At 38.5% G+C, this 26,756-nt stretch overlaps 1 protein-coding gene across 20 annotated transcripts in view; it reads left to right on the top strand.

Moving 5' to 3' along the window:
* The window catches only part of SLC25A21 (solute carrier family 25 member 21), a 376,779-nt gene that overhangs the window by 86,225 nt on the left and 263,798 nt on the right, over window positions 1-26,756 (top strand). The window lies entirely within an intron of this gene.

Here is a 26,756-nt window from a genome sequence, read left to right as displayed (position 1 = left end):
ATACAGCAGGACTAGAGGTTTTGAACTTCCCTCACATCTGGGTATAGCAATGTATTTTGACTCCAAGCACAATAAAACAACCCTACTTGCTGGTGGTATATGACATAATGACCCAAATATGTTTTTAAAAAATCATTTATTGCTGTACATAAACAGCTAAGTTAGCACAAGGGATGATAAAATAACACTGGTAATTCTTCCTTTAGCTGGGAACCATTGGTGGCCCATTAGGATTCCAGATGTAGCCATGTGTGCTTTTTCCATTTGTTTTCCAATGTCTAGTGCTTGGACCCTTGGTACCTTGGCTGTGGTTGTCAGGCATGTTGGCTTTTCAGCTTGAGGTCTTCCTGAAGAAACACACTGGCCTAGCTAATAGCTATAAAGCAGCTTATTGTCTTGGGCCTGGTTTGTTAGGAATAGCCGGACTGAGGGCAACCTCTTGTCAAAGGTCAAACACCAGCTTGACCAAGTTTTGTATAGTAAACACTTTCAACTGGACCTCAACCTCTCCTTAATTTTAACATAAAAAGTAAGAATGCAAAGTTAAAATTGCTTTTCAAAAGTACTGAATTCTGCAATAATTCACAGCTCTTCAGAATACATGTGATTTATATTCAGGTGCATTATATTATAGAATATATTCTAATTATTTTATAAGAGAAAATATAAAACACTGAATAGAATACCAATAGAAAAAAGAACAATCCACTAAAGAAGCTATTACTGTAATAATGGTGTATGTCTCATTGTGAAACCTTCACTTTGTTTCATAGCTGTTAGGAAGCAGCAGTTATATTTGTCATTATATATGTGAATCAACTGTTTTTTTTAAGGTATTGGTATTATGGTGGGTGTTAACTAAAAAAAATTGGCACAAGCCTCAATCTTCTTTTAAGTAAAGAAAGAAATACTGAAAAAAAGACTGTTGCAAATTTAAGGACACATTCTTTAATCTTTTATGTCAGGTAGTGTGACATTATACCCCATATTCTTTATAGAAATATTATGATATGAATATGGCATAACTAAGATGTGTTTTATGCAAGATGGGTCATGTGTGACATCATTGGAAAGGTTATGATTTACTGAATGTGATTATCCTATTTGTATGAATGTATCATTTCTGTACCTGAAGTTAGGAACATTGATTATGTAACAATTACAACTGTTTTCACCTGGGAAACCTCCACCAGACACTATGCAATCAGCCTGGAATGGGCCATTAGGGAAAACAATAGGACTTTGAAGATACTAATCTCCCTCCTTCCTGAGAAGTTTCCTGGGATGCTGCTTTGATACTTCAGGGCCATGTGATCATGTCATCTGTTATTGGACACCATCTTGGACTGCTGGTATTTTTCCATTAAGGGGAATTGGGGGTTAAACTGGGAAACAAAGGATTCCCACCATATGCAAATCCTATTTAAGGCTGGGAAGTAAGTTAATCTTGGTTCTTCTCCACTGCCTCCCCACCCAAGAAGGAAGATTGCTGAAAACAAGAGTCAAAGGAACTAAACTAGGAGGGACAGGGGCTGAGCCCAGGCAAGAAAGGTCTAGCCTGTGAAAGGAATACATGGAGATTTAAGCTGCAAGCAGTGCAGTTTACCTGCAAGAAACTCTGCAACCTATACAAAACAACATTTAGGGTGAGAATATGCTACTATTTATCAGTTAATTTAGTGTATTAAGTTTAGATTGCATGTTTTGCTTTATTTGCTCAGTAATCTATTTTGATCTATTTGCTATCCCTTATAATGACTTAAAATTTACCTTTTTTAGTTAATTAACTAAACTTGTCTTTTGTTTGTTCTAAAACCAGTTTGTGTAATTCATAACTGGGGGTGGGGGTGGGCGGGCAAAAAGCTGTGCATATCTTCCTCCACACTGAGGGAAGGGGTGGATTTCATGCGCTTATGCTGTATAGATTTCTGTGCAGTGCAAGACAGTATAATTTTGGATTTACACTCAAGAAGTTGTGTGTACATGAGTGCTGGGTAATTCTCTAGCTGAAAGGCTTCCAATGCAGCACTGATTTCAGTATCGGTGTCATTGTGCAGCTGGGTGGGTCCCTACCTGTGTGTGTGTGTGTGTGTGTGTGTGTGTGTGTGTGTGTGTGTGTGTGTGTGTGCACGCACCAAGATAGGACTATGGAGCCTAGGCTGGTGGAACGGGTGGGCTCAGTGGAACCCCTGTACATTAGTTGGCATTCTGGAAGGGGGGGGGAAACTGTCACAGGGAGCACTTGCTTAATTAGGGCCAGATTTGTGAACTGCTTTACTCCCACTAGAGACCAGTTACTCACTTGAGTCACTAGGATTATTTGTACAAGTAATTGTTTGCCTATGGGAGTAAGGGCTGGATAATCCAGTCCACATTAACTTCAGTGGCTCTGCTTATGTAATTGACAGTTGCAGAATCTAAATAGAATGTGGCCCTTAGTATGTTCAGTTGCCACCTAAAATGTATGTTTTCAATAGGGTGGGTGGGTGGGCCTCAATATTTTAATGAATATACACACTTCAATAGAACTGAGTCAAAACTAAATCCTTCCATGTGGACAGCCCTGAACTTTGTATATACTGTATGTGGATCTGAATTTATTAACTCAGGTCCATCTCTAATTCATGTACTATGTGTTTCAAAGTTCTAGTGCATCATTGTATTAGAGTACATTTATTGGTATTGAGGATCTTTGTATCTCCTTAGTCCGGGGTTTTCTGGAGTTAGGACAAATTATGACTGGGCTCAGCCCAAGCTTTCCCATTACATTTGCGGTAAATGGGCCTGTTCCCCTTTCACTGAAATCAATGGAGTTATGTTGGTGAACGTAAAAGCAGATAAAAGGAGAATCAGGCCCAAGATATTCAGCAATAGTTGGACACTTCTTAAAAAACTTGTTGCTTTTAGTCCTGGTGAGTCTGCCCTGTGGACCTTATCTAGTGACAAGAAACCTTGTTACCATTTACATCCTTTCAAATGCCCATCTAAATTTGGTTTAAAGGAGGTAAATTGTTTCCTTTTCAGATTGCTAGATATCATAGTGTTATATTCTGTTATAGTTATCAAAATTCAAAAATAAAAATAACACTTTATCTCTCTACCTATCTAAAAATAAAATAAATATATATCAGAATATATAGAGAGAGAGAGAGTTATATAATTATAGTTATATAAACTATCTATATCTGTAGATATATGTACATAATATTTGGCACAAATAGCACAGGGTATAATTCTTCATAGAATGGGTACATTGAGAGTGGGTGAGAAAGAAAATATGGGCTAATTGGTGGATGAAGTGACCATTTTTCTTAGAGCTTTGTGGCTCAAAGTGTGTCTTAGTAGAGGAGATAGCTTATTGGCTTATACAGTTATTCCTGAGTGAACACTTCAGAAACAAAATGCAGTTGCAAGGGGATGAGTAAAGGGGAAACCAGTGGTGGGAGGGGCAGAGATGGAGAAGTAAAAGACCCAAGCAGATGAGAATGTGGTCCAGCAGCAGGGCCCCTGTATTACAATCACTTTCATACCTGTCTAACCTTGCACGCAAGTAGCCCCATTGAACTCAATGGGACTATTTGTGTAAAGTTACTCACAAGCATAAGTGATTGCAGGATCAGGGTTCATATCTGTACAGTCAGTCAGCACACTTATTTTTGCCCAAAGCATTACTTTCAAACTGTATATAAAGCTGCTGATGTGGCCTCATTTCATTTGAAATTTGAAAACAGAGGATGGCCAAATCTGATGTAAATTAGTTTTACTCCACAGAAATCAATTTACATCAACTGAGGATCTTGCCCAGAGTATAGTTATAAGTGATTTTGAAGCAAAGAGTTAACTGGAGACCAAGTAGTGTATTGTAATGATAATAGAATCTTTGTAGATAACAGGAAAAACCTGGAGAAGGAAAAATTGACCGTAATTCAATATGTTTTGAAATGGGTGAATGCAAGGTTGTAACCTGAGTGTGAAGAGCTGTTCAGGTGACTTGTATGAGTACTGGATGTTGCAATTTATTATTATTATTTATTATTTAATTATTATTATTTTATTAATTTTTTTCTGTAACCCTTTAGAGTACAGCTATCCATACACATTCTTCTAATTATGTGTTTGCTTGGCAGAAAAAATGCCATTGTTCTAAAATAAAATGTCTTAAGCTGAAAACACAGATATAATGAACCCATTGTTAGCTGGGCCTTATATACAATCCTTCTTCATTGACAATTTTATTAGTTTTTTTTATAAGATTTGTATTTTCGTGATTGAAAAATTTAAATAATATGTCAGACTTAAATAAAAGTACCATGGCTCTCGTTCTACCATCATACACATGGGCACAACTCCTGTTGGCATCCCATGTGTGCAATAATGTGTTAGTTCAGTGGTATGGCCTACAGCTAGTATCATGTGCTGTTGTTATTCGGTCTGCTCTCACATGCTATACAGGATTAGGCTAGTCAGATTGGAGACCTGCAGGTAAATGCCATCTGGTTCAGAAAGTGATTCTGGTGATTTAGTAAGTAGCAAGCTTCCGCTGAGGCTGTACTGAATCAGCCAATGCTCACTAGGGTGTTAGAGGGCACTGTGCTACTAGAATTACCATCCTTCAGGTAAGATGAAACACTGAGGCGTATCATAGGTTCTTCTCTGACCCCACCTCTATATTTTCTGAGCACTGTAACAGTAATTCAGATTTGCATAGTGAGGTAGATAGTGGATTTGACGGAGTTTTCTGTTTTCACCCTTCCCAGATTCCAGGAAGCTCTGCTTGGAACATGTTTATCATCTATTTTAAAAAATATATAGAAAACATTTTTATTTAAAAAAAAGAGGTTCTTGCACTGTGTGTAAAAGTGGTCAGTTTTGGGTAAGTCTCATGCCCTTTGCTAACTCATTCCATAGCTGAACTCCTTCAACCAAGAACTCTTTGTCTCCAGTCTTGTACTTCATTCTGTTCTGGTAGCTATATTGTACCAGAGGAACAGATCTGTCTTAGCGTGCCATGGCCTAAAGTCTCTCTGGATCCTGATGGTGTTGGAAATTAGGATTGAGGCTACTTCCAGTTGGCAATTAAAGTGGTCTGGGAGTCAGTGGAGGTTGCAGAATGCGTCAGGGGCAATCTGTCTCTGTAGGTGCTAAGATGATCCTTGAGGAGGTAGGCTGCTGAAATCTACCCAAGCTGGAGCCTCTGCCTTACTTCTGCTCCAGACATGGTGAATTACAGTAACCAGTCTGGAGAGGGTGAACGTGTGGATCATTGTGGTCAGCTTCTCAAGTGAGACAAAAGAGCTAAGTCACCTAGGTAACTGAAGGTAGAAGAAGACATATTTGCCAATCTGCACTGTCTGCTCACCCAGGGTTGGTGGTGAGACTCCCAAGACCTTGAGGATTTATACCACTCTAACGCATTTCCTTCTCTTGACTAGCATTGCTTTTGCCTTTCCTGAGTTGAGTCTGAGCCAACTGCTCTTCATGTGGATATTGTTCTGTAGTAGACTTTGGGACATTTCAATGACTATGTTGGCTGCATCTGTAGAAACTGAGGTTGACCTTGGAAAATTGTGTATATAATTTTGTATATTAGTGTGTGAAAAAACAAAACCCAACAAACAAACAATCCCCACTGTGATCCTTCAGGTGAAAGGCACCACGTAAATATAATAAAACAAAAATATTAACTGTATATTACATTATTAGCAGTTAAAACAATTAATTATTCTTGCTTTTTATTACATCTGTGTTTCTATTCACTTCAGATTTGAATGTCCTAATCTTATAAAGGACTCAGAAATATCTAGGGATATAACAGTGGCATGACTTCCTCTGAATTAGATTGGCACTACATTAGTTTTCTTGAGCAAAGATATTTTTTAAAGAGCTAACATGGCCACTTTATTTTTATTAGTGGTAGCATAAGCCAAAACCTTATTGACTCAGTTTATGTAAATTGCCAATCAGTTTCTCAGCAGAAGTGAAATATATTTATTAATTTATGTGTAATGCAAAAGCAGTGTTTTTAAAAGCAATAGAGATGAGATTCTATGTAAAATATTGCATAAATGAGCATGCTTACTGCAGACACTGCTTGCTGTTTTCTCTGCTAGCTGTTCATTATATAGATTCTACAACATTTCTGCACAAACCTGATTTTAGATATTTTCATGTACAGCAGAAGCATATTATTGTTGGACCCAATCCTTGACCAAGGAGCTGCACTAGATACAGGACCTTGGAGTATATGGGGGCAAAGTTGTCTATAATCCACTTTTTATGCACCCTTCCTCCTGATTCTGAGGTCAGTTTGGCCCCCAGCCCAATGTAGAGTATCTTGAAGGCTGCTCTAAATTACACTCAGCTGCAATGGTCCCAAAGGGCCATTTAAAGAGCTGGGGATTACCAGAGCACAGCAGTGCTCCAACCATGCCTCATTAACCTAGACTGTGAGAGGGATGGCATCAGGTTGGCTGAGTCAGCTCTACATAACTGAAATATTCTCCTATGTAGAAGAATCCTCATCTGGCAATTTAGACCAGCTGTGGAAGCTTTGTGATGCCAGTCATGCAAAGCAGATTGAAAAGAGGCAGGATGTGGCCTTTTGGTATATATCTGGGTAGTTCTTATGGGCCCATCATCAAAGTACAAGGACCACAGTTGATATATGGCCAATTTTGCCTTTCCATAGATATGGTTGCCTCAATATTTGCAGCAGTCCTATAGTATATCTGTTGAGGCATCTTGATTTGAGGTGCACGGAGTGTTTCTATTGGCAGAGGGGAGTAGGTGGTGGGATAGAAGAGTCCCTGCAGCAAAGACCCTAGGACAGTGAAGCTTGGGGAGGAACCTTAGGCTGAAGTTTGTTTTGTTGTTAATTAAATGACTAATAAAGCCAAACTATAAAAATGGCTGAGTTTAGATCATATTCAGTATGTGAAGCAGCTGGAAAACTGCTCCTGACGGGTAGCTGAGGATTCTCCTGATGCAAGGCAATCTCTCAAGCAGCATGAAGCTGAAAGAGCCAGCTGTATGTCATCTGCCTTAAATTCCAATTTGGGGGCATGTTAGGGACAGGTTTGGAGCTCACTGTGCTCTGGCTGATTCTCTGTTGGTAGAGATGTCTCTTAGGTTGCCTAAATGATATTGGTGTAATTTTCAGGATCAGGAGATAGGAAAGATGGCTTAAAGTCATATTTTCATCTTTCCCTTCCTCTTTGCCTCAGCTGCATCAAGAATGAGGCCCAGCCCTGCTTTAAACAGAGGAACTTCACCTGCTTCCCGTGGGTTTGTCTATATCCATTTTGAGGGGATTTGGCTGGGAGCTCCTGTCCATTACAGTTTATACTCCAGGCACCTCTTTGGCCCTCATTTAAACAGCCTAGATCTGGGAATCTCTCTGACAATGAGAATCATGCAGAAAGGGTTTCAGATTGATTTCCATTCTCCTGCTCGTGCTTGGATATTAAAAAAAAAAAAAAGTATAATGTAGCCCTGTATATTTTAAAAAGCAAGATAATGGCTCACTTTAATGCTGTTTTAGCTTGAATTTGTGTCTAATCCTTTTCAGATTCTATTGTTCATTCGGATGTTTGCATGAAACAATTTACTGCAACTGAATGTGTACAATGTATGAAAGATGTTTCCTTTGTTGTCTGGAGGTACACACTAATTACCAAAATTATTAGACTGCAATATTTGTATATGAAAATTGCACTTTTCTTCTATTGTGTTTGGTTTGAGCAGGATTGTTAGCATTTATCAAAGTTAAGAAAATATTGCAATACTGGAAATAAAACAGCATTATCTGCTGGACATGGTAAGCTTACTCCTAATATGTGCATCCATGATCAGTCCCCTGACCATTTCAGCCTCCAAGTCAGATTTCTATGTATTAATTTACTGATGTCGATTCACTGTTTGCCAAGAGCTGACCTGAAATCACCCAAATAATTTTATTTGAAACTTTTGGTTGGTCTTAAACTGAAGCCTCAGAAAAATAAGCACTTCAGTTTGTAGCACTTTACTGGGATTATATTATCGTTATTAAAATATTTCTTGGTGTTATTTTCTTGGGCTTTAAATTAAAAATTCAGTCTAGCAATATACAATAATTGTTACTGACTCAGAAATTGCAGCCAATATGAGAATGGAAGCCAATTTTTTTTGTTGACTTTCCAGAATTGAAATTGTAGTACAGTGCACTTAGAACACCCATGGTGTCTCTTTACCATTCAGTCATTTAAAAATGATGCTTCAGCCATTTAAACATTTTCATATACTTGTGCACTGTATGGTGTCCAACAGTCAAGTCAATAAAATAGTTAAAGTAAAATAGTAATTTAATTAACAGCACAGCCAGAATATTGATTGTAGGTAATAAAGGTGCTAAAGCAACTAATCATACTGTAATAACTCCTGAAACAAAGATGGAGTTTGGAATTATTTGAATGACTTAATTTACTTTAAATTGCTCTAACATTTAACATATTTTCTTTAAAGAATGGTTCTCTAACTCTGAACATTTAAGTTTAGCACCTCTTTATTTTTGTTACTGTTGGCACGCAAAGCCTGTAAAAGAAATTTCTAGTGTATAAATGATATGTTGTAAGAATGATAGTGTTGTTTTTCTTCAAAATGAAGGTTGAAAGTAGCTATTGAATGACTAGGTGACTAAGCCCAGATAGTGTATATTGGCTACATTTCTTTAAAATGTTATTGTTTATATATATTGCTTAAAAACAAAATTTAAGTGACCAAGCAGTTTAGAATCAAAATATCATTTCCTCAGTATAGATACATAACATTTAATTACATTGTTATAATAAGCTAGAGTAATTATATGTTGGAATACTACAGAAATTGATATTTAAAAAAGTTTAGAGGTACGTTTTTAGAAGATCGCGTTTCTGGAATTTTTTATGCTGTGGAATTTCTGATGCTACAGTAAATAAAGAAGTTGGATGATTTTCATATGATATCATATTTCAATAATACAGAACAACCTTGAACCACACTAGGGCAATAATTACCTAACCTAAATCAGAAACAAACTCAGCCAAACAGCTGTTTTCAGTTTGTTAGGAGATCCATTTGATTTACTCTCTTGGTCAACTTTCATTACTGTAGAATACAAAATTTTACTTGAGTTTTTAACCCTGAATTCCCAGTCTTGTTTGCTGCCTGCTATAAAATTGTATGCATGAACTGTCACAGTCATTCAGCATGCTAGGGAGCTACTGCTGAGTTTTATGTCAATGCTATTTTCATGAGAGGTAGAAGTTTCCATGGAGGTAGAATGAAATCCCAAGTCCATTTCCACATCCCCCTTTTCCCTCCCCCTCTGAAAACTAAGAAAAAGAAAAGAAAAATCCATTTGCAGATGTTGACAAGTCACTGTTGTGAATATGTTTACTGAACGGATGGGCCAAAACTGGAACCTTGAATCCAAACCACTTTAAATGTTGGGGCTGATACTTCCCAAGGGTATCCAGAGAGTGAGGAACCATCTCATCATCACCTGCCCTTACTGTGAAGCTGTCTTTCTTGTCTGTGCCTGCTGTGGATCAGCTCCCTAACACCACCAGCCTCTGGCATCTACCTTCTAGGCCTCTGCCCGCCTCATTGTCTCTGTACAGTTTAGTGATAGGCATACACCAACCCCAGAGTCCTTCAAGCATTCCCTGTAGTGCCCAACCCAGTATCCACTGCACACTAATAGAATTACCAAGCCTGCTGTTCCCAAGGCAACAGTGTACTGAAGCTTACTAGTTATACCTAAGAACACAGTTTTGTTGAACATACAGCACTTAGATATATTTATAGTGAAAAGAAGAATAAGTTCATTACCAAAGAACAGAAATTGAAGTGATAGTGAGAGAATATTGGAAAGAAATGGTTACACATTAAATACAACACAACACACAACACACTTTCTAGAGACTAAACTTAGACTAAACTTAGAAGAATACCTTGTTAGTTATCTCCTAAAAGAAAACTTACCCAAAGGTCTTTCCTCAGCATTTTCAATTAGCTTGTTTGACACTCCTTCTCATAAGATCAAGCCTGCTGACCACTTGTGCTCACAGATTGAAGGTGTTCTTAGTGGTTCATCTGTAACCCAAGTATAGTTCCAAAATTCATTTAATTTCATTGTGGTACCCCTAAACAGGATAACTGCTACTGTTCACCTCTTCCTGGTAATTTCCTATCTTTGAAGATTTCACAATCCTTCGTTAGCATTTGTCTCACACTTGTGAGTGGAGGCTCATTGTAAACCCTAAAATACTTAATTAACATGTAAAAAGACAGATAAACATTTCTTATCTGAAAGAAAACCTGCTTTTCACCTTTGCTAATGACCAGATCCTAGATACAGACCCTATGAACATAATTTTTCAGTGTCTATATACATAACTTTGTACACAATATCCATACATGCGTTTTGCATGTTATTGATGACCAGTGTGACACAGGCTTTTATTACAGACCTCATATAATACTTTTTGGTAAACCAGAATGTAAGTACCAGATCCCAGGTGTTCTTGTAACCCTCATGCACCCTTTATTCCCTCTACCACTTTGACATTAAGAGTTCCATGGATCATAGGAGTGTTCAAATTTAGCTGCTCAGATTTGAACCTACTCTTGTGGTTTTCAACCCAAAACCATAATGGGTCTACATTCTGATTTCAGTTTGGATGCAACCAAAAATCTTACAAGATCACCATAAAATATCAACAAACATAATGAGCTTTCCACTCTCTTTAACTGAAATTTCACAAAAATTTGGTGCTATCAAATATGACCCTGAACATTGACCCTTATTCAACCTCTAACCCAAACCTTAACCTAAACAAGATCTGGATCCAAACATGACCTCTTTTGCCTTTTGATAATCTACCACAAAATTGAAATGACCACTGCATTGTGGCATTCCTAGTGAACTATCTTTATTTGAATTAAGTGTTATTGGTAGGAGAATACAAAGAAATAAAACATTCTGTTATTGTTTTTACTTTGGGTTGTATGAACATATTTTTGACTGTTATGGATTCCAAGATTATATGTAATGATAACCATAATCTCTAGACCAGCAGTTCCCAAACTTTTTCCACTGCTTGTGCAGGGAAAGCCACTGGCAGGGTGGGACGGTTTGTTTATCTGCCACGTCCGCAGGTTCGGCTGATCATGGCTCCCAGTGGCTGTGGTTCGCTGCTCCAGTCCAATGGGAGCTGCTGAAAGCAGCGGCCAGTATGTCCCTCAGCCCGCGCTGCTTCCAGCAGCTCCCATTGGCCTTGAGCAGTGGATCGCAGCCACTGGGAGCTGTGATCAGCCAAACCTGCGGACGCAACAGGTAAACAAACTGGCCTGGCCCGCCAGGGGCTTTCCCTGCACAAGCAGTGGAGCAAGTTTGGGAACCACTGCTCTAGATCATTGTTGTTGTACTTATAGTGCAATGCAGTGGCGCCTAACCTTATTAACCAGGAGGGCTGCATAAACCTAAGCAGACTCTTGTGTGGGCCAAACAGATTTTACATATTTTAATAAGATTTAAAGTCACCTGTATTTATTTATATTTTAAGTTCAGCTTGTTTCATATGTATTTAGATAGGTTGTTTCTATGTACAGTATTATCGGTTTACACACTAGTGTAAAATAAAATGATGTAAAGATGACAACAAAATGCTAATGAATCATCCGTTAGTATATTGTGTTGAAGCAGGCCATGGGCATTATGAAATACTCTGGAGGGCCATGTTCAGCCTGTGGGCCATAGGTTGGGCACCCTTAGTGCAATATATTCTATCCCCTCTCACCAAAGCAAATGGCAGTGTTAGGGACCTGCAACCCATGCATCACAGGGGGTCCCAAGGCAGTGAGGGGCATAGGGGCCCCCTGACATGGGGCCTCAGTTACAAGTGAAATGCAAACCCTGCCCAGCATGGTGAGGCAGTGATGCATACCCTACCCAGTGTGATGGGTAGCCACTCTAGTAGGGGCTCCGGAATTGAGTTTTGCAGGGGGCCACCACAGGACAAACACTGCCACTGAAAAGCAGAACATTCCATAGGGTTTCTTCCAGTTAGTTACACACCCCACTATCGCACATGTAACATAGAAGTTCAGTAAACATCCTAGTTCTAATATGGAAAAAAAATTGGACATTCCAGGAAGTAAAAAGAATTCTAGGTCTCAGGTTTGGAAGTAAAATAAATTTTGGCAATGTACTTTTTTTCTGAAGCTAGTATTTCAGTCTGCAAAGTCAAGATGACTTCTGATAAGGTGGTGATTATTATTATAATAGTGCTTCTGTTGTTTTAATCTGCTTTTTGTTATAATATTCTAAATGCATCCACTAGGAAGGCAGACATAGTAAAGGGAAACTGCCAAGTACATCTCTTCAAATAGTTTTTTAATTTGGTTTTACACTCCAGTGTTTATAATATTCTTAAAAACTTGAAAATAGCATTTCCCTGCTTTCTGATTTTCACTTTTCCATTTGGTAAATGTGGATTGCATGGGTTCCTTATGGAGCACACCCAGCAAGGCTGTACTCTGTTTACTTCCTTATTTATGTTCCAGCATACTGGGTGAAGTCAGCACCTCTTCAGGAGGAGGAGCATTTTAACTTCTGCTCACTCTCTTGGCTGCTTTTCTTTGCAGCTGTGAAGCACTAAATATCAATACTGTAGCACTTACATAACACTTCTCCGCTTCAAATTTCTTTCCAAGCATTCATTAATTAAATGTTGTAATGCCATACTGAGGTACATAAGCACTAGCCCCAGCTCATCGAAATGTAACTATAGCCCCTGTAATACATGTGTGAGACCTACTTTTATCAGATATGAAAATGCCAGTTATGGACATCAAAATTACCAACTTATGTACATCAGAACTTTTCAACCCGTGGGTCTGGTAAAATTATTATTGGGCAGGCCAAAAGGGAATTTAAAGAGCTATTAGCAAAACACACAAAAACTAAGAGCAAAATTTTGTTACATTTTTTTAATCTCTGGACAATTGAGGAGTTAAAGGAGCACTCAAGGAAGACAAGGCTGTTGCAGAGAAGCTAAATGAATTCTTTGCATCAGTCTTCACTGTCAAGGAGATTCCCACACCTGAGCCATTCCTTTTAGGTGACAAATCTGAAAAACAATCCTGGACTGAAATGTCAATAGCAGAGGTTTTGGAACAAACTGATAAATTAAACAGTAATAATTCACCAGAGTCAGATGGTATTCACCCAAGAGTTCTGAAGGAACTCAGATATGAATTCGCAAAAGTACTAAGTCCAAAGCAGACTGTGAAGAGCTATAAAGGTATGTTACAAAACTGGGTGACTGGGAAACAAAGGTTTCAGAGTAGCAGCCGTGTTAGTCTGTATTCGCAAAAAGAAAAGGAGTACTTGTGGCACCTTAGAGACTAACAAATTTATTAGAGCATAAGCTTTCGTGAGCTACAGCTCACTTCATCGGATGCTCACGAAAGCTTATGCTCTAATAAATTTGTTAGTCTCTAAGGTGCCACAAGTACTCCTTTTCTTTTTGGGAAACAAAATGGCAGATAAAATTCAATGTTGATAAATGCAAAGTAATGCACATTGAAAAACATAATCCTAGCTATACATACAAAATGATGAGTTCTAAATTAGCTGTTACTACTCAAGAAAGAGATCTTGGAGTCATTATGGATAGTTCTCTGAAAACATCTGCTCCATGTCCAGGAACAGTCAAAAAGCTAACAGAATGTTAGGAACCTTTAGGAAAGGGAGAGAAAATAAGACAAAAATCTCATAAATCCACTATATAAATCCATGGTATGCCCATGCCTTGAATACTGTGTGCAGTTCTGGTTACCACATCTCAAAAAGATATATTAGAATTGGAAAAAGTACAGAGGCAGCATTTTTAAAACAAATATAAAGAAGAACTACTTCACACAAGACATAGTTACCCTGTGGAATTCGTTGCTAGGGGATGTTGTGCAGGCCAAAAGGTATAACTGGGTTCAAAAAAAAATTAGATAATTTTATGAAGGATCAATGGCTATTGATCAAGATGCTCTGGGTGTCACTAAACCTCTGACTGCTAGAAGCTGGGATTGGACAGTGAATGGATCGCTCGATAAATTGTCCTGTTCTGTTCACTCCTTCTGAAGCATCTGGCATCAGCCACTGTCAGAAGAGAGGATACTGGGCTGGATGGACCATTGGTGTGACCCAGTATGGCCATTCTTATGTTCTTAGAGGAATAACTCATTTCTGAGTTCAAGTGGCCAGCTTAAAACTCCCTTGTGAAAGCCATCAATAAGGAAAAGGTGCAGCTGGTTCTTACACCCTATTTTCTCACAAAGTATATAGAGCTGACTTGATTGGATAAAATGTACCAGTTTTACAGTATCTGATTATGCTGTGCTTAATTGAAGAGGCAATTACTTTGCTACAAGTACTTTTTGTGCATAATGTAATGAACCCACTATATTTGAAGATGGACAGTCTCAGTTCGAGTGATAAGGCCTTTCTCTCTCCCCTCCCCCATCTTCTGCACTATTATTACAGATAAACTAATGCCATTCCCAGTGATTTTTGGTTTCCTTTAAAAAAAATCAAAATTAAATCCTTGCTCCCGGGAAAATTTGAATGGATTCGTCTGCATGATAAAAATTCTATAGTTTATTAACAAAAAACAAAGCAATAAGTTCTGCTAGTACAGCAACATCAGGAGATTCATCATGGTGCAGTGGAAATTACTTTACGGTGTTTAGTGTTTCACTCACTTGACACTGAACAGCAAGACCTATTTCATCCATTTGGCATATGACAGTGATCTTGGAGATTGGTAACATTTTCACTATATCAATTTCTTTTTCTTTTGCGCATGTGTGTGGGACATAATTTCAGCAGCTTCAGTAATGGATGGTAAGATTAGCTCCTCAACTATTGCAAAGTTTCATTTCTTCGACAATTTCTTACAGACAGCAAACTTTGAGTATGTTCCTGGACCTGAGGAAGAGCTCTGTGTAGCTCAAAAGCTTGTCCCTCTCACCAACAGAAGTTGGTTCAATAAAACAGGTGTTCTCAACCTTTTTTTTTTCTGAACCCCCCACTTCCCCCACAGGCTATAAAAATTCCATGGCCCACCTCTGCCACAACAACTAATTTTTTGCATCTAAAAGCCAGGGGTGGCATTATGGGGGAGCAAGCAGGGCAATTGCCCATGACCCCACGCCACAGGGGGCACCAGAAAGCTAAATTGCTCAGGCTTCGGCTTCAGCCCCGGGTGGTGAGGCTTCGACTTTCTGCACTGGGTCCTAGTGAATCTAATTCCAGCCCTGCTCGGTGGACCCCCTGAAACCTGCTTGCAGCCTCCCAGGAGCCCTCGGACCCCTAGTTGAGAACTGCTGCAATAAAAGATATTACCTCACCCACCTTGTGTCTCTAATATTCTGGCACAGACTCGGCTGCAACAACACTGCATGCCGCAAACGTTAAGATTTTTTTCTGAAATAGCGTTAACCTTTTGAAAAGTACTTTTCTGCTTTTTGAGGGCAGTTAGCGTCCTTTTAAAAATAATTCTGTAAGTTTCCCAGCATGCGCCTTATGATGTTATTAACTGGCGCTTGAGCAGCTTGTTTGGTTTCATGCTTTCATTACCTAGTATAAATGTTACATAATACACATAATAGATTTAGAAAACTAAGTACACCTGTAAGGACAAAGGGATGATGAAAACTAACCCCTCTGGGTGAAATCCTGGCCCCATTGCAGTCAATGGCAAAATTCACCCTCTGTTTTATTTTCTTGCCCGCAACTTATCTGACTTATCTCTCCCTTTTGGGGAATGGCAATGGTATTTTATTCACAAACTGCAACATGCTACACCCTTTCACACCACAGATATGCTTGGGTGCAATAGCCTGGCAATTATGCACATGATGACACAATCAGGAAATGGGTATGACTCTTTTCCAGGCCAGCCCCACTGGTTGAAAAGTTTTGATGGAGATAAGTTGGTAATTTTGATGTCCGTAACTGGCATTTTCATATTTGATAAAAGTAGGTCTCACAAATATATTACAGGGGCTATAGTTACATTTTGATGAGCTGGGGCTAGTACTTACATACCTCAGTAGGGCATTACAACATTTAATTAATTAATCAGTCACCCCCTTGATGGTTTGGCAGGCTTCCTGCTTCTGATGCACTTAAAAATTTGTTTGCTCTTAGTTTTTGTGTCTTTTGCTAATAGCTCTTGAAATTCCCTTTTGGCCTGCCTAATTATACTTTCACACTTGACTTGCCGGAGTTTATGTACTTTCTATTTTCCTCAGTAGAATTTTACTTCACATTTTTTAAAGATGTCTTTTTTTCACTAACCACCGCTTTTACTCTGTTTAGCCATGGTGGCATTTTTTTGGTCCTTTTACCACTTTTTAAATTTGGGGTTTATATATTATATAATAATAATATATAATAATAATATATATAATAATATAATTATATAGTTTGAGCCTCTATTATGATGTTTTTAAAGAGTTTCCGTGCAGCTTGGAGGCATTTCACTCTTGTGACTGTTCCTTTTAATTAGCTTCATTATTTTTGTGTAGTTCCCCTTTTTGAAGTTAAATTCTGCTATGAAGGTTTTCTTTGCTATTTTCCCCTCTTCAAGGATTAAATTTAATTACATTATGGTTGCTATTACCAAGTGGTTTAGCTATAGTCACCTCTTCGACCGGATCCTGTGCGCCACTTAGTACTAAATGAAGAATGTCTCTCCCCTTGTGGGTTCAAGGACTAGCTGCTCCAAGAAGCAGTCATTAATGGTGTCTAGAAATTTTATCTCTGCACCCCCGTCCTGAGGTGACATGTTCCCAATAAATATGAGGATAGTTGTAATCCACCATTTTTATTGGGTTTCTGTTTTTGTAGCCTCTTTAATCTCTCAGAGCATTTCACAATCACCATCAACATCCTGATTTGGTGCTCAGAAGTATATTCCTACTTCTATAGTCTTATTTATTCAAGCATGGAATTTCTATTCATAGAGTTTCTATGGTACTGTTTAATTCATTTAAGATTTTTACGATATTTGACTATACTTTCTTTCGCACATAATGGCACTCCCCCACCAGCACGACCTACTCTGTCATTCCTATATATTTTGTATGCTGGTATTATTATGTCCAATTGATTATCATCATTGCACCAAATTTCTGTGATGCCTCCTATATCAATACCATTAAATACCAGGCATTCAAGTTCACCCATTTTAGTATTTAGATGTCTCGCATTGTATACAAGCACTTATAAAGTTTGTCAATATTTAGTTGTCTGCCTTCATGTGATGTAATTGAATGGGACTCTTTTTTCATTTGACTGTTTCTCTTCAGTACCTACCTGTATTTTATCAACTTCTATCCTCTCCTCTTTATTAGGATATAGAATAGCACCTTTACTAAATCCTCCCCTAAGGGATTTCTCTGTCTAAACAGTGTGTTCCTCTGCATCTGTTGGCTTTCCTGCATCCCTTATTTAAAAAAAAAAACTCCTTTATGACCTTTTTAATTTTACAAGCTAGCAGTCTGGTTCTGTTTTGTTATAGGTAGAGCCCATGCTTCCTGTATAGGCTTTTCCTTTTCCAAAAGGTCCCCCAGTTCTTAATAAACCTAAATCCACTGAGCACCATCATCTCATCCACACATTGAGACCCTGTAGTTCTGCTTGTCTAACTGGCCCTGTGCTTGGAACTGGAAGCATTTCAGAGAATGCTACCATGGATGTTCTGGACTTTAATCTCTTTTCTCGGAGTCTAAATTTGGCATCCAGAACCCATATCATAACTTTCCCTTTTTTCAATGGTACTTACATGTACCATGACCACTGGCTCCTTCCCAGCACTGCACATAAGTCTATCTAGATGTCTCAAGAGATCCTCAACCTTCACACCTGTCAGGGAATTCACTATGTGGTTCTCCTGGTCATCACATACCCAACTATCTATATTTATAATAAGCAAGTCCTTCATTATTACTATTATCTGTCTCTTCCTAATAACTGGGATATCTAGTTATCTTCCTAATAACTGGGAAGAATATTCTCTGTGTAAGAGGATACCATGATATCATCAGAAAGGAGGGTCCCAACTATGGGATCATTTTCCTGAACTCCAGCTTCATGTTCTCCTTTCTCAAGACTTTCGTCTTCTCTACAGCCCAAAGGCTGTCTGGCTTGGAGAGGGACTGCTCTGCATCCCAGAAAGTCTTGCCTATGTACCTCTCTGTCTCTCTTAGCTCCTCCAGTTCATCCACTCTGGTCTCAAGAGCCCACACTCAGTCTCTGATGACCATGAGTTACTTGCACTGAATGCACACATATACCAGTTGTCCACAAAGCAAGTAGTTATACATTCTGCATTCTGTGCAATAAACTGTATAGCCCCCACTCTGCTCCTGGATTTCTGGCTACATTATTTTTACTCTGTGGCTCACTCTGCAACAGCTCACCCGCTCTGATAGGCAGGATGATAACCAATTACAATGACGAAGTTTCATGCTCTTAAGAGGTCCCTCTTCTTTTCTGCTCTTTCTGTGTCTATTGGTAGCATGTGATTTTTTTTCCCCATACAATTCAGGACAGTTTTCCAGCTAACTGACAGAAACACTTAACAGGAAATACCTGGGGTTTGGGAGCTAAATCCATTCCCCTAGCTCCCTCTGTGATAAGTGTCCAGGAGATGAAGGAACAGTGAGATCTTCCCCTGCGGTCCCATTTCCTGAAGGCACTTTTCTCCACTGTCCAGTGAGCTCCCTAATGTCTCTAGGAGGCTGAACCCAGTCCTCCTCTGGTTTTGTGAACCTCTCTTCAAGATTCTCTGCTTGGTAGCTTTGCAATTCATTACTGTGAAGATAGTTTCTAGATAGCAGCCACATTTGTGTGCTCTCTCTTTGCTGTCCTATAATCCTTCATATTCGGTCATCCACAGCCACAAGGTGGTCTGTAACACCTCTCTCAGGGTTGTTGTTTTTTTTAAAGTCCTATTCTGCTTTCACCAACCCAGGACACCTCCTTTCAGTGTTTCTAGTCCTCGCTGGAACCCAGAAAGGCCATCATGGTGTACCCAGATAAGAAACCTTCAGGCAAATGGATCCCCCTTTTTGCTCCATTCAATTGCTCTTCAGTTAAATATTTAGCAGGAATGCTTCCATCCTCCTGCACAAAAAGATCAGAAAAACATAGCACTATCTTGGGAATCAGTACAGATGGTTTGGGAGAAAAAATGAACTAATGTGCACGATGTTCTAATGATGATTGCAGATTGCCTTACCTCAGAGCATCATGTCTTATGAAACAAATGATGGCATTCAGAAAAATCTCAGGGCTTTAGAGTCAATTATATCAAATCCCAAGTAATAGCGTCTGGAATAAACCAAGATACCTAAAAGTCAGTGCAAGAAAAAACTTTTATTCCATTTGGCAAATACCTTGATAAAGCTTGTAAGTGTCCATATTATCTGCCATCTGGAAAAATTCTGCAATTCATGTTACATGTCTCTATAGAAAAAAGTAGAATGATTGAACAAAATGGGACAAGCTAATAATATCATGGATGGTAGAATAATATCAGTAAAAATTATCCTTTTCCCAAAGATTGTTTTTATTTGCATAGTTCCAATTGAAATAGTTACCAAAGTACTAGAAGAGTTACAGGTTGTTTGTTGGTATTTTTGGTTTGAGAGAGAGAGAGAAACATTTTAAGTAAAAAAGAGTCCTGTGGCACCTTATAGACTAACAGACGTATTGGAACATAAGCTTTCATGGGTGAATACCCACTTTGTCGGATGCATGTCATTTTAAGTGACTATTTCAGTGGACCTGACACCCTACAAGTTAATGGAAATCTATGAAGATGTGTTTGAGTGATGGCTGGAGAGTCTGGAATAAGCCTAACATTTTATCCATATTTGTGGGAGTGATCCAAAGCACAGGATTTTAAACCTCAACCTGAATATAAGAAAAGTGAAAATACAAGTGGCATTGAGAGTACTTTTGGATCTCCCAAATTAAAGAGGCCTAGCTACTCTAGAATACAGAAGTGCTCTTGCACTGTCTAATAGTGTCTAATAGTCTAATAATTAACTGTCTTAATGTGTGCTCTGCAGAATTTTGAGAGAAGAGAGACCCTGGTGATAACAACTTGAGGTCAGAAAGGTGTGGTATTTTCTGGTAATCGAAAATCTCAAAAATTATCTGAAACAGGAGTAAACAGTTGTTTCTTATAGATCAAGCTACCATTTCTAAACTATGAGAAGAAATAAGACAAGAAAAACAAAGACCTGAGAAATTTTGATTTACAACAAAATATTTGCAGTCTGTTTTCTATTAATAGAATGGATGAATATTAAACTTCTAATCTTTTAATAGCTTTGGTTCCAAAAACTTCCCACTGTGCTGTATTGTAATTTGAACTTTCATAATGATTTTTCCTTGTATCTGCCTAAAGTCTGCAAAATAACATTTTAAGAAATCTGTTACTGAACTCTGAATGTTTATATACAGAGCTGTGATCTCCACAGAAGAATCTGTAATTGTAAAGAGAATATGTGTGCCAGAGAATGCCACTAGCCGTCACCTTCAGCCCCCAACTAAAACCTCTCCAACGCATCATCAAGGAGCTACAACCTATCCTGAAGGACGACCCATCACTCTCACAGATCTTGGGAGACAGGCCAGTCCTTGCTTACAGACAGCCCCCCAACCTGAAGCAAATACTCACCAGCAACCACACACCACACAACAGAATCACTAACCCAGGAACCTATTCTTGCAACAAAGCCCAATGCCAACTCTGTCCACATATCTATTCAGGGGACACCATCATAGGACCTAATCGCATCAGCTACGCTATCAGAGGCTCGTTCACCTGCGCATCTACCAATGTGATATATGCCATCGTGTGCCAGCAATGCCCCTCTGCCATGTACATTGGTCAAACTGGACAGTCTCTACGTAAAAGAATAAATGGACACAAATCAGACGTCAAGAATTATAACATTCAAAAACCAGTTGGAGAACACTTCAGTCTCTCTGGTCACTCGATTACAGACCTGAGGGTGGCTATTCTTCAACAAAAAAACTTCAAAAACAGACTCCAACGAGAGACTGCTAAATTGGAATTAATTTGCAAACTGGATACAATTAACTTAGGCTTGAAAAGAGACTGGGAGTGGATGGGTCATTACACAAAGTAAAACTATTTCCCCTTGTTTATTCCGCCCCCCACTATTCCTCAGACGTTCTTGTCAACTGCTGGAAATGGCCCATCTTGATTATCACTACAAAAGGTCCCCCCAACCCCGCTGGTAATAGCTCACCTTAAGTGATCACTCTTGTTACAGTGTGTATGGTAACACCCATTGCTTCATGTTCTCTATGTATATAAATCTCCTGACTGTATTTTCCACTGAATGCATCCAATGAAGTGAGCTGTAGCTCACGAAAGCTTATGCTCAAATAAATTTGTTAGTCTCTAAGGTGCCACAAGTACTCTTTTCTATATTATGGAATATAATGCAAATGACAAAATATACTTACCATGAAAAAGCAAATAACTATTGATCATAGCAAACAATTCAAGTTTTTCTGGCTCCTAACCTAAGCAAAATTCCTATTTAAGCCCAGGTAAGTTTTTCCGAGGTCATTTCTTTCCATTTCTTTCTTCTAACTTCAAGATAAGTACAGAAGAGCTTTAATTGTCTTAAAGAGAAAGGAAGTCAACTGTCACTACTACAAATACTTTCATAATAAATAGGCTGTATTCACTATGCCATCACTTCAGTAAGGGATACTAGATGTGTATTGTTAATAGCTGCTTTTAATAAATCAAAGTTCTTCTCTTCTTCTGTTGTTCCTATTCCTGTAGCAATGGCTTTCTTTTAGTCTGTGATACTTTACTACAATTTCTTTGTAGGGCTAGTGGATTCATCAACAGTCTTCACAAATAATCAGCACATCTAACAGAAAACAGACTATAATTGAATAAAACAGCAAAGGCAATTCTGGTTGATAATTATATCACACAAGGCATAGTAATCATGAGTTCTACGTGGAAATAGCTTCTTTATATAAAGGCAGTATAGTGGCCAACAGAGAAATAGATGACCTCAAGAAATGTCTGGTTTAACAAATGTATATCTTTAAATCGAAAATCTAATTATTTGCCTTAGCGTTTCACTGCTGGGAACTTTAATGCAAGAACATGTTAAGTAAACTTATTATTTCCGTTTTTCGTTTAACCTGTGGGTTATAGTATGACCAATCTGTTTTATATCCTCAATCAACAGATGATTGTATTTGGTAATAATTTATCAAGAATAAAAATCTGTTTTTGAAACTAATCACCTCATCTTAGTCTGCCCTTTTTCAAAACCACCATCTGATATTCATTTTGTCTGCAAGACAAACATACTGATGAAAATGCATCTACCACAGGATATAACCAGTGGAATAAAGCAGTTCCATTCTTTGTATATATTCAGAATATTTTATGTTTTCTCAACAGATGGACCAAATTTCAGTATTAAAGAAAAAATCAATTTTACATAAACAATTTTGAACAAGTACATTTTGCATTTCTGTAGCAAAATGTCCAATGGAATTCGAGGTCAGCTCAGGCCATATCTGAGATGTGAGATTTGAAAAAAATTACTTTTTTTACTGAATTTTCTCTAATGAAAATGATGAAGCTCTGTGTTTAAAACCTATGTTCTAGTTCTGCTTATGGATGTGTGGGCAGGTCCTGTTAAAGTCAGTGGGAGCTATGTGTGCATGTATTTGAAGACTGAATTTGGCCCATAGTGTTTAAATATTTACTTTTTAAAATGTTTCTTGTCTTCAAAAAATATTCTCCAGTAATGGGAACTGAATTCATTTAAAAAGAAGTGCAGAAGGAAGATACATCTGTCTACGGATGTTGCAGTATGAACCTCCCACACTCCCAGTTATCTGACCTGCCAGAACTCCCTTCGGAATATGAAGTATCTAAATCTTCCAAGCATCCATTTCTTGCACCTTTCCAGAATTCCCAGTAATACTAAAGTATAAGCTTGCTACAGCAAGCGCTCCACGTGCAGAGCACCTGCAAATGAGTTTCCTGTTTGCTGAGCACTGATTGGATCATGCCCATGTTCCGTAATCTTCTGAAATAAAATTTTGTCCCCTTAGGACTAAATTGAGAACACCAAACTCATTTTAATTTGGAGCTCAAAGTAGATTTAGACTCTCTTCTCTGGAAGAGCTGGGGGTTGGTTGGGAGTTTTTTATGAAAGTTTTTTTGTGAAAAATGCTGATTCATCAAAACCAAAACTTTTTGTGAAAAGATATTTGTTTTGACTAAACTTTTGTAAGGAAGGATTCTTGGGGCCACAGTGGAATTTCTGGTGAGAGAGAAACCCACCCCAGAATAGCCAATAGTCTAGTCATTAGGATTATAGCTATCTCTGACCAATGAATATTTATTTATTTATGCAAAATGACTGCACCGCACCTTTAAGGGGCAGGGTGGGGAATTTGGCTGGCTGGCCGAATGAAGGAAACCGTGCTTTTTGCCTGGTGGCCTGGGGGGAGGAAAACAGCTGCAAAAGGAGACTGGGGCCAGCCTGGCAACACCGACTTATCTCTTGGGAACTGGATGGGCAGAAAGGTTTAAAGGGGGCAGCTCTTTGTCCTGCTTTGAGCAGGGGGTTGGACTAGATGACCTTCTGGGGTCCCTTCCAACCCTGATATTCTATGATTCTATGATTCTATGAAGTCCCCTTTTACATGGAGCAGGCTGAAGTAGCACCCACCGTCCCTCCCCTTTAGGTAGTGAAATACCAGGTTCGGACAAGACCTGCTGTGAGCATTACGCTAGCCACCTCTTTTTAGTGGGGCTAGGAAGGAATTTTTCCCTTACCACCAGATTGGCCTGGGTGCAGTTGGGGTTTTTTCGCTTTCCTCACAGCAGGCTCAGGAAGGGCTCTGTTCATGCAGTAGGCTATATGTCACAACTCATTAGGTAAGTATGTGGCAGTGAAGGTCCAGTGAAGATACTCCATAGGGAAGGTATACAATGACCAGATAAATGGATTGGAAACGGACTTAAAAAGGACAGGTTTGTTAAAGGGGGGAGGTGGGGACTCTTATGATGGTTACAGCAGGTAGCCAACCCCCCTTTCTTATAGCCCACCTTAACCCTCCTACGAGGGGGAGGGGGAATGCATAGTAAGTTCCCAGCAGTGAATTGGCCGGGGGTGGGGCCCAGATGGAAAAAAAGAGGGAGCTGGCAGAAGCCCACCCAGATAGTTATGGAATAAACATGGGGTTACCTACATTATACACTTTCATCTGTCGGGTAGTCCCAGACATCTAATAATAAAGTTGCGGCCTGATTAAATCTATATCAAATGTCTCCTATCCCTTTGGTATAGCTGGACAATGGAACAACTCCAAAGGAGAGATTGACTGGGCTGTTCGGTAGTGTCTCTGTCTTACTTTTGCGAAAGATTTCAAAAAGACTCAGTTTTGTTCTGAATTGGAATGAAAACAAATGCCAAATCTCAGAATTTTTCATGAAACAGAAATGTTGTTTTCCAACCAGTCAAGTCCTTACTCATTGTAAGATCTTTATAGAGTAATAAACTCTAAGGTAAATCTCAAAAGGGGAAATAAACCTTTAAAGAAATATCATGTATGTCATTATTTTTAGTTTTTAAGAAGCACTTGTAAAGTAATTGGAGTTCTTCCAGTGTTCATTCTTTCCCAACTCTGCTGTACTTTAAAAAAAAAAAAATCCAAACTTTTCCCCATGGAAGTAATGAAGTACAGTCAAAATTAGGAAGCTGGGGACTTTTGTTTTTCAAGGTACCATGTCTGTATGTATTTGTCATGTTATATCACAGACTATCTAGGTAGCAGTAGTAATGTATTATTCAATATTGACTGGAGCAATTTTGCAGTAACCAGTGTTTAGCAACAATTTTCAAAAGCAGTTTGTTTCAATGATTGTTATTTTCTCTAGACTTTTTTTTAACAAAACCTCAACTAAAGGACTCCCCTCCCCCCCCAATTTTACTAGTGTGTTGGCCATGATACCAACTGTATTTCATCTGACAAGAAGTTGAAAAAAAGAAAAAGCTTTGGAAAACAAAGAAGCTGAAAAATGAAATACAGCTGTTTGCACACAAATAAAAAACAGGAGGCCTAAAATCCTTACCAGAGATTGGGTGGATTATTTGAAATGTGGCTCATTGTTTTGTAATAATCACCATTTATTTTTATCCATTACAATGAACACTGACAAACTATTGGAAACAACTTTAGCAATCCACTTGTATAAGGAACTGGGAATGTGAACATGCCTTTAACTTTTATTTTTACAACTTATATGTCAGGGGCCCTATGAACACAAAACTGCAAATGTTCAAAAAAAGCCATTTTATAGATTTATATACACAATATTTGGCTTTATATACTACTTTTCAAATTTCAGAGATCCCAAAGTCTTTTACAAAGCAACATGCTAGCTATTGGTAGTATACTGGGTAGGCAAATGTGGCATCCAGCTTGAGCTCAGCAATAGGCTCTCACACAGCTTTGGACATATTTAGGTCCTTTTTTATTGAGAGAGGAAATGTTGGCCAGGACACTGGGATTATTCCCCCCCATCTCCACCCTCCAAAAAAAGACAAGGCATGAGATCAATTTCCACTTGAACAGCAACCAAACATAGGCAAGGATTTACAACTCTGCCATATATCACATCACAGCAGGCTAAAATCTGGAGTTACAGTTCTCACCTCGGAATATTTGTTTTGAATCTGTATAACAAGTTGTTCAGCCATTTTTAGTTATAAGGCGACAAAAGTAAATACTTTCCCTTTTTCTTTTAACTAATAATATTCTAGCATCAGGCTATCCAAATGAATGGTGTAAGGCCACATCGTTGAAAATAAAAAACTTCAACAAACTTTAATGCAGCCAGAGCCTTCACACAAAAGTGCTTATCTTCCCTAGAGCTGGCAACAGGTGGTGGCACCCCCAAAATATGCCAAACCTATGCACAACCCAGCTAGTGGGGATGGGGGAATCCCATTACAATATCTATATTAAATTGCATTTTGCAGGCTATTGTTCTATAATCTATGAACTTGTATGGCCCCATTACCGTATTATCTGTTGAGCTATAATGATGATTTGACCCTTATATTCATACTGCTCAATTATTTAAATTATTTGTAGAAAGCAGTTCCCATTGCATCCACACTGTAGCTCCTGGTATATAGGGCAGGAATGGATGTGGTTGAAAAATACTGTATTCCTTCAATTCCCCGCTAGTGGCTATCCCCAGTATTAGAATGGAAGTCAGTAAAGGAATTGGGGCAGCAGGGGTGTTTATAGCAGCTTGTTCAAATAAGCCTATTTCATTACAGCAAGCTAATTCAATGTTGTAAGGACTGGTGGCTAGAACATATGAACAAGAGAGAGAAATATTTTTTCCTTGAAACTGGTGTTCGCAAATCTGATCTAACCTAGAATATTTAAATATGGACTCGTAATTATTTTTCACATAAATGTAATATAATGTGTTTGAAAACTATTTTTTTCTTCATACAGTTCAGTGTGCAAAATATATATGGCCAATTTTTTGACTTCTAAATTATACATGCAAAACTGGGAACTTGGGAGTAAAAAATTCACATAATTTCCTTTTAATTTCCTC

The sequence above is a fragment of the Dermochelys coriacea genome, chromosome 6 (genome assembly GCF_009764565.3).
Source record: "Dermochelys coriacea isolate rDerCor1 chromosome 6, rDerCor1.pri.v4, whole genome shotgun sequence".
Lineage (NCBI taxonomy): Eukaryota > Metazoa > Chordata > Testudines > Dermochelyidae > Dermochelys > Dermochelys coriacea.
Note: the sequence above shows the minus strand (reverse complement) of the source record. Positions and strands in the feature narration are given on the sequence as shown.